The following is a 7,253-nucleotide window of genomic DNA, read 5'->3' as shown; positions in this document are numbered from 1 at the left end:
GATTTCGGACACGCTCAGCTTTTTCCACACGTCGCTTTCCAGAAACTCAAGCGCCTGCGGTCAGGACTGGAAATTGGAACCTCAGCTAACGCGCCGGTTAAGGGCTCTGCCTGAGCTGCCCGGACGGAAAACGCAGGCTGGAGCGGAGCACAGGAGATGCTGCCGCCCGGCGCTTTACCGCAGGCAGGCACGGACACAGGGGTCTGCCACAGCCCAGACCCCGCTGCAGAGCCCGGGGCGCAGGCGCCGGTGGGACGGTGCGCGGACGGCAGCCGCCGCCGGGAGATCCCCGCGGTGCCTCAGGCGGGGGGCGCCGGGAGGTGGCGGTGGGCCAGGGCGGGGCTGGGCGGGGGCTGCCCGGGAGCGCTCGCTGCTCCTGCGGCCGGCAGACTTCCTCCGCGCCTCGCACTTCCTGCCTTGCCCTGCCCTCCTCTCCTGTCTCCTGCCCGCGGTGCGTCCTGTCGCCGCCGCTTTGCTTCGCGGTGGGCGCCGGCGGCTGCGGGAGGCGCGGCACCAGCCGCCACCTTCCTGCTGGGCGCGGGGCGCCGTCAGCGGCACGGCTAGGTGAGGTGAGGTGAGGAGAGGAGTGTCCGCGGCTCCCGCCGCTGCCCGCAGGGCTGGTGTGGCCGGGCCTGCCGGCAGCCCCGTCCCCCGGCACGGCGGCCTTTGCGGCGGCTGAGGCAGACAGGCGGCGGAGACGGCTCGACCCGGGCCGGGGTGGGCGGTGCAGTGTGAGGGACCAGGGGCCGCGGCCTGCCGCCGCTTGGCTGCCTTTGCCCCGCCGGGCTCGTCTCGGTCGGCTCCCGCAGCCGGTGGCCGGCGGGGGCGGGCGAGCGGCGTCTCCGGCGCGGGGTGTGCGTGAGGGGGGCGGCGAGGCCGGCGGAGCAGGCGGCAGGCTACGGCCCCGGGCGGGCTCTGTCCCGCGGGAGCTTCCAGCTCGCCGCGGGTAGATGCCAGCGGAGGTACCGGGGCGATTCGTCTGGGCCTAGCTTGCGTGCATACCTGACACTTAACAGCGTTTTGTTGTATTACTTTTTCTTTTTTCTTCAGTCAGGCTTCCCTCTTGGGGTCATTTGCACAGGGAGAAGCGTGTTGAGCCCCAAACAACTCTGGCTATTCACAGCGGAGGTGGAAATAACAATGATACTAGAAATCAGAAAGGGCCATAATAAGGCAGGGTGTGAGATAATGTCATCCAGGCTTCCCTTCCCGGGAAAAGTCGGTCTTTCGAGGTCCCTTACAACCAGGGTTGTGCCCTGAAACTGTTCACCCTCCTCCTCCAGCCGGCTCCCTGCTTTGGCTCCCGCAGGCAGAGCTGCAGACACCTCTCTCTTCTTACCCTCGCTGGGGTGGCTGATGGCTTTTTGCAAGTTCATGCCTCCAGAAGCCTTCCCGATTCTACTTGACAAAGTGTTTCCTCCACCTCCTCAGCTGTTGGGTACACAATAAATACTGGGTTTATTTCCTGCACCCAGGAGGTTCACCTTGCTTTGCTTAACTGGATTCCCTTGTCAACTTGAAGGTGGGAGTAATTGATCAGGTTTTTAATTAACCTTGCTCTTGGGTTGAGTCTTTTTCGGTGGTCCTTCATCTTACATCTTAACAGCACATTGCTAACATAAAGACCTATTTGCAGTGTTGATTCCCTCCCCCCCCTCCCCACCGCCCCAGGGAGCAGGTTTACATGTTTTACAGTGAAACCATGCGTGTAGTGTTACAGGGCTGGGGGGATGGTAGCAATTTTGTGGTTTTCTCACCACATATCTCCACTTGCAGTACTCCGTTTCCTAATATCTTTTTTAAAATCAAGTGGGTGTCCTATTAATTGTGATCCATGATAGTTCATGTTGTATGGGAAGAATCGCCACAACAGTTAGTCTGATTAACTATTGAGATCCTTCTGGTGTATAAGTTTAATTTTGTTTTCATACACAGTATTTTAAGGTGGTAGTAGTATTGTCTACAAGTACACCTAGACAGCACGTCCATAAACTTTTTGTGGGTATTTTAGAAGATTTTTGTCAAGTCACCTTTGGTTACCTAACTTCCTTCATCGGAATAGATACCTGCCTTAACCTCTGGCATCTTTTTAGCTACAGAATTGTTTGGGATTTCTCTTTAATCAGATAAAGAGTGGGACATTGTGGGTGATTGGTTATTAGCTTCTTGTAAAGTAGTCATTTGAAAAAAGAGATACTTCCTAATTTGAAAAATAATTAGTGGAGGAGAGGGAACAGTTACCCTCCACTGAACAGATAATGCTTTTTCAGTATTTTCATACCTCTTCTTGTGCATTACCTGTAGCTTAAAATGCATTACAAAAGAAGACCTAAGATCTGAATTGAATATCAGATTATGGTTATTCCTGAGAAGGATGAGAGCTGACCGCCTTGTGCTGTAAATGCTTCTCACCTTCCTGTGAAAAGTGTAACTTGATGATTTGGGCAAATAGTGACTCAGTGACATCCTGCAGCATCTGTGTTGGAATTTTTTTTTTGGGGGTGGTTGCTGCTTTGAAGTGAGGCAGTCGTCCAAAGTACAGAAGTTTGAAAAGTGGCTGTTGCAGAATGTTTCGGGAGTTTTTTGTTGTTGGTTTCCCCCCCCAACCCTTTCATCCTGCAGTTTGTGGATCTCTGTGAAAGTTGCTTAAAAAGTTTGTGCTCAGCAGGCTTGAGTTCGTTGTACAAACTAAATCTCAATTGGAAAAATGTTTGTTTGACCTCTTGACTTGCAAACTTGAAAAACACCCCCAAACAGTGTTGATGCAGAGGATGGTAAGAAATCTGTGTTTTGATTAGCTTGCTTGGTTAAGCTGGTATATTTTTATTCAAGCAGTCAGACTTAGGAATTTCATGGCAGTATCTGAAAAAACCCAGGTAATTTCCTCCAGAATCTCACTGAGAAACTGGGGAGGAATCTGAAAAAGGTGGGGATAGCACCATTGTCTGTCTGCGGGGGTCCCTTGATGGGAGGAGGCTTCCCAAACCTGGGCAGAGCGGTCACCTGTCAGCCAGTATGGCTGGGATGGGGCTGTGTGTCCTCTCAGCGCTGCCTGGTAGCCCTCAGGTCCTTGTTGTTTTTTTCCTCCTCCTTGTCTCAGGTTGTGGCCCTGCCTTTCCAAAATGGTTTTGCTAAGGCTCTGTCCTTACTTGGGAGTACAGACCTCCAAGTAAGACGTGCCTTTGCTTTTCGGTGGTCGCTCCAGCTTCACATGCTGTTCATGTGCTGCTCTGGCTTACACTGGCTTTGTAGCATGTGGTGGCTGGGTGGTGGAGGTGGTGGTCAGTAGGTAGGTGGGGCATAAGGGACCCCTTTTGCTTCGCCCCCCTCCCCCCCCAGCTATACGCTGCTTTTATTGAATTTTTCATCTGTTCTATTTGTTCCTGCTCTACTTGTGCAAATACACAGAGCTGGACCTTGTGAGCAGAGAGGCTTGGCTTTCCTTCAGGGAGTCTGAAGTGCACAAATCTGTTTTGCTTTGTCTTTGCCTGTAATTGTCTTAGTCTTGAGACTTACTTAGCACGGTTATTAATTTAGTGCAAGATTGCTGGATACCAGCTATCCTACTTCAGCTGAATACAGTAAAAGAAGGAATTACTCAGACTGATAGTATATTAATATGGGAAATAAAAGTATGCTATATGTTAATTTGCTTGAATATCTCAGAGTCTAAGAGATCTCCCTCTCAATGAAGCACTGCTAGGTTGTCCAAGCAGAAGGATGACATCTGCTGCTCAGAAGTCAGGAATTTTATGCTCTAGCAAATGTAGAGCATTATGCACATGATACAGCATCTCATTTTCACATCTGTAGTAAACATTCATGAAAGATGGATTCCTTCATGTTCAGTAAAATCACTTTCTTACCCATAAAATCAGAAACATTTTATTTTCAACTCAACTGTCAAACCAGGTGTTTTCTGGAAAACAGCATGTACAAATACATTTCCATGTAAATGTACTTACTGAGCTGATTTGCTTATATGTCTTCCAAAATGTGTGTATGTATCCATGATAGAAAGTTAAACAGTTTTTGTTTTTAAACTGATGAGAGAGGGAGTATCAATATTGCAACTGAGGTGATGTTTTGGGTCTGCACTATTTAGATGGAAGATCCTTTTGTGTGTTTCATCTCTTTCCTCTTCCTTTTCCCTTTCCTTCTGTTGAGTATAAAAATATATTGCCAATTAACATAAATTATTTAAGGGTAGACAACACTGGATTTTCTAGAGAGAACAATATATTGAAGTCAAACATGCTTTAGTGAAGTCAACACTTTCTTGTCTGCTTGTTTTTAATAGCTGAAGACAGAAGAGTTGCTGAGGCTGCTAGATTTGTATACTCTGTAGGTGTATCAGTGTTCCTTTAACACAGTTTTGCACCTGTGCTTTAAGCTGCACGGTGAACTAATAATTCTTCCTCTGAACAATAGAGTTGCTTTACCTCTGAGGATTTTTGAGCTAAACAGCTAGTCCTGGATATTTATCTAGTAGTTAAATTCCAGTGCAAATTGTTTCTGCTGATAATGTGGACTACTTTCTCTATTTCTGACTTCTAGGAGGAAAATACCAATTATTTTATTCAAGTAACACTTGGAATGATGCACTATGTCTTGCAGTGCTATGTTTAGTAATTTTTCCATGTTTTCAAGTGTACCAACTAATACTCTTACAATGAAGAACAGGATAGAAATGACTTCATGACAAGTTCCAATGTACGGTTTTTGAAATGTAGTATTTTATTCCAGTAGGCCAAAGTGAGGAAGTTCTTAGCTGATGTGGTGGTCCTGATCATCCCAATTTTCCACATCTCATTTTTTGCCATTCTGGAGATCTGTGCTTCTTGGTTTTCAGGGAATCTGTGTGAGGCAAGGTGACTCTGTACTTCTCAGGTGCTCCTCTTAGGATAGAATCATAGAATGGTTTGGGTAGGAAGGGACCTTAAAGATCATCTAGTTCAAACCCCCTGCTGCCGGCAGGGACACCCTCAACTAGACCACGTTGCCCAAAGCCTCATCCAACCTGGTCTTAAACACTTCCAGGGATGGGGCATCCACAGCCTCTCTGGGCAACCTGTTCCAGTGCCTCACCACCCTCACAGTAAAGAATTTCTTTCTAACATCTAATCTAAATCTACCCTCTTTCAGCTTAAACCCATTACCCCTTGTCCTGTCACTACACTCCCTTGATAAACAGTCCTTCACCATCTTTCCTGTAGGCCCTTTCAGGTACTGGAAGGCTGCTATAAGGTCTCCCCGGAGCCTTCTCTTCTCCAGGCTGAACAACCCCAACTGTCTCAGCCTGTCCTCACAGGAGAGGTGCTCCAGCCCTCTGATCAGCTTCGTGGCCCTCCTCTGGACTCGCTCCAACAGCTCCATGTCTCTCCTGTACTGGGGCCCCCAGAGCTGGATGCAGTACTCCAGGTGGGGTCTCACAAGAGTGGAGTAGAGGGGCAGGATCACCTCCCTCGACCTGCTGGTCACACCTCTTTTGATGCAGCCCAGGACATGGTTGGCTTTCTGGGCTGCAAGCGCACACTGCCAGCTAATGTTGAGCTTCTCATCAATCAATACCCCCAAGTCCTTCTTCTCGGGGCTGCTTTCAATCCATTCCTCACCCAGCCTATAGTCGTGCTTGGGATTGCGCCGACCCACGTGCAGGACCTTGCACTTGGCCTTGTTGAACTTCACGCGGTTTGCACAGGCCAACTTCTCCAGCCTGTCAAGGACCCTCTGGATGGCATCCCTTCCCTCCAGTGTGTCGACCACACCACACAGCTTGGTGCTGTCGGCAAACTTGCTGAGGGTGCACTCGATCCCGTTGTCCGTGTCGCCGACAAAGATGTTGAACAGTGCTGGTCCCAGTACTGACCCCTGAGGAACACCACTCGTCACCATTCTCCACTTGGACATTGAGCCGTTGATCACAACTCTTTGAGTGCGACCATCCAGCCAATTCCTTATCTACCGAGTGGTCCATCCATCGAATCCATGTCTCTCCAATTTAGAGACAAGGATGTCGCACGGGACAGCGTCAAATGCCTTGCACAAGTCCAGGTAGATGACGTCAGTTGCCCTTCCGTTATCCGTGGATGCTGTACCCCCATCATAGAAGGCCACCCAGTTTGTCAGGCACGATTTGGCCTTAGTGAAGCCGTGTTGGCTGTCACCAGTCACCTCCTTATTTTCCATGTGCCTGAGCATAGTCTCCAGGAGGGTCTGCTCCATGATCTTGCCAGGCACGGAGGTGAGACTGACCGGCCTGTAGTTCCCTGGGTCTTCCTTTTTACCCTTCTTAAAAATGGGGGTTATGTTCCCCCTCTTCCAGTTGGTGGGAACTTTGCCGGACTGCCAGGACTTCTCAAATATGATGGCGAGTGGCCTGGCCACTTCATCCGCCAGTTCCCTCAAGACCCGCGGATGCATCTCATCAGGTCCCATGGATTTGTGCACCTTCAGGTTCCTTAGATATTCTCAAACCTGATCTTCTCCTACAGTGGGCGGTTCTGCATCCTCCCAGTCCCTGCCTTTGCCTTCTGTGACCTGGGCAGTGTGGCTCAAGCATTTGCCAGTGAAGACTGAGGCAAAGAAGTCATTGAGTACCTCAGCCTTCTCGATATCCTGGGTAACCAGGTCACCCGTTTCATTCTGGAGGGGACCCACATTTTCCCTCGTCCTCCTTTTATCACTAACATACCTATAGAAGCTTTTCTTGTTGTCCTTGGCATCCCTGGCCAGACTAATTTCTGTCAGGGCGTTGGCTTTCCTAACCTGCTCCCTGGCTGCTGGGACAGTTTCTCTGTATTCTTCCCAGGCCACCTGCCCTTGCTTCCATCCTCTGTAGGCTTCCTTTTTGTGTTTGACTTTGCCCAGGAGCTCCTTGTTCATCTATGGGGGCCTCTTGGTGTTTTTGCTTGACTTCCTCTTTGTTGGGATGCATCGCTCTTGAGCTTGGAGGAGGTGACCCTTGAATATTAGCCAGCTGTCTTGGGCCCCTCTTCCTTCCAGGGCTTTGTCCCATGGTATTCTACCAAGCAGATCTCTGAAGAGGCCAAAGTCTGCTCTCCTGAAGTCCAGGGTAGTGAGCTTGCTGCGCGCCCTCCTCTCTGCCCTGAGGATCCTGAATTCCACCATTTCATGGTCACTGCAGCCAAGGCTGCCCTTGAGCTTGATGTCCCCTACCAGGCCCTCCTTATTGGTGCGAATAAGGTCCAGCATGGCACCTCTCCTTGTGGGCTCCTCTACCACTTGGAGGA

General features: G+C 50.0%; 1 protein-coding gene across 4 annotated transcripts in view; it reads left to right on the top strand.

Moving 5' to 3' along the window:
* The first annotated feature begins 368 nt into the window (after positions 1-368).
* Positions 369-7,253, top strand: part of GOLM1 (golgi membrane protein 1) — a 34,500-nt gene continuing 27,615 nt past the window's right edge. Inside the window, exon 1 of one of the 4 annotated variants that reach the window (XM_054808840.1) lies at positions 369-564. The gene's annotated coding sequence lies outside the window, so the exon portion shown is untranslated. Of the gene's footprint in view, positions 575-672; positions 963-7,253 lie in introns of those variants that run through there. The other 3 variants (XM_054808838.1, XM_054808839.1, XM_054808837.1) reach the window with 3 other exon arrangements.

This window comes from Grus americana, chromosome Z (genome assembly GCF_028858705.1).
Source record: "Grus americana isolate bGruAme1 chromosome Z, bGruAme1.mat, whole genome shotgun sequence".
Taxonomy (NCBI): Eukaryota; Metazoa; Chordata; class Aves; order Gruiformes; family Gruidae; genus Grus; species Grus americana.
The sequence above is the reverse complement of the archived record's forward strand: the minus strand, read 5'-3'. Positions and strand labels throughout refer to the sequence as shown.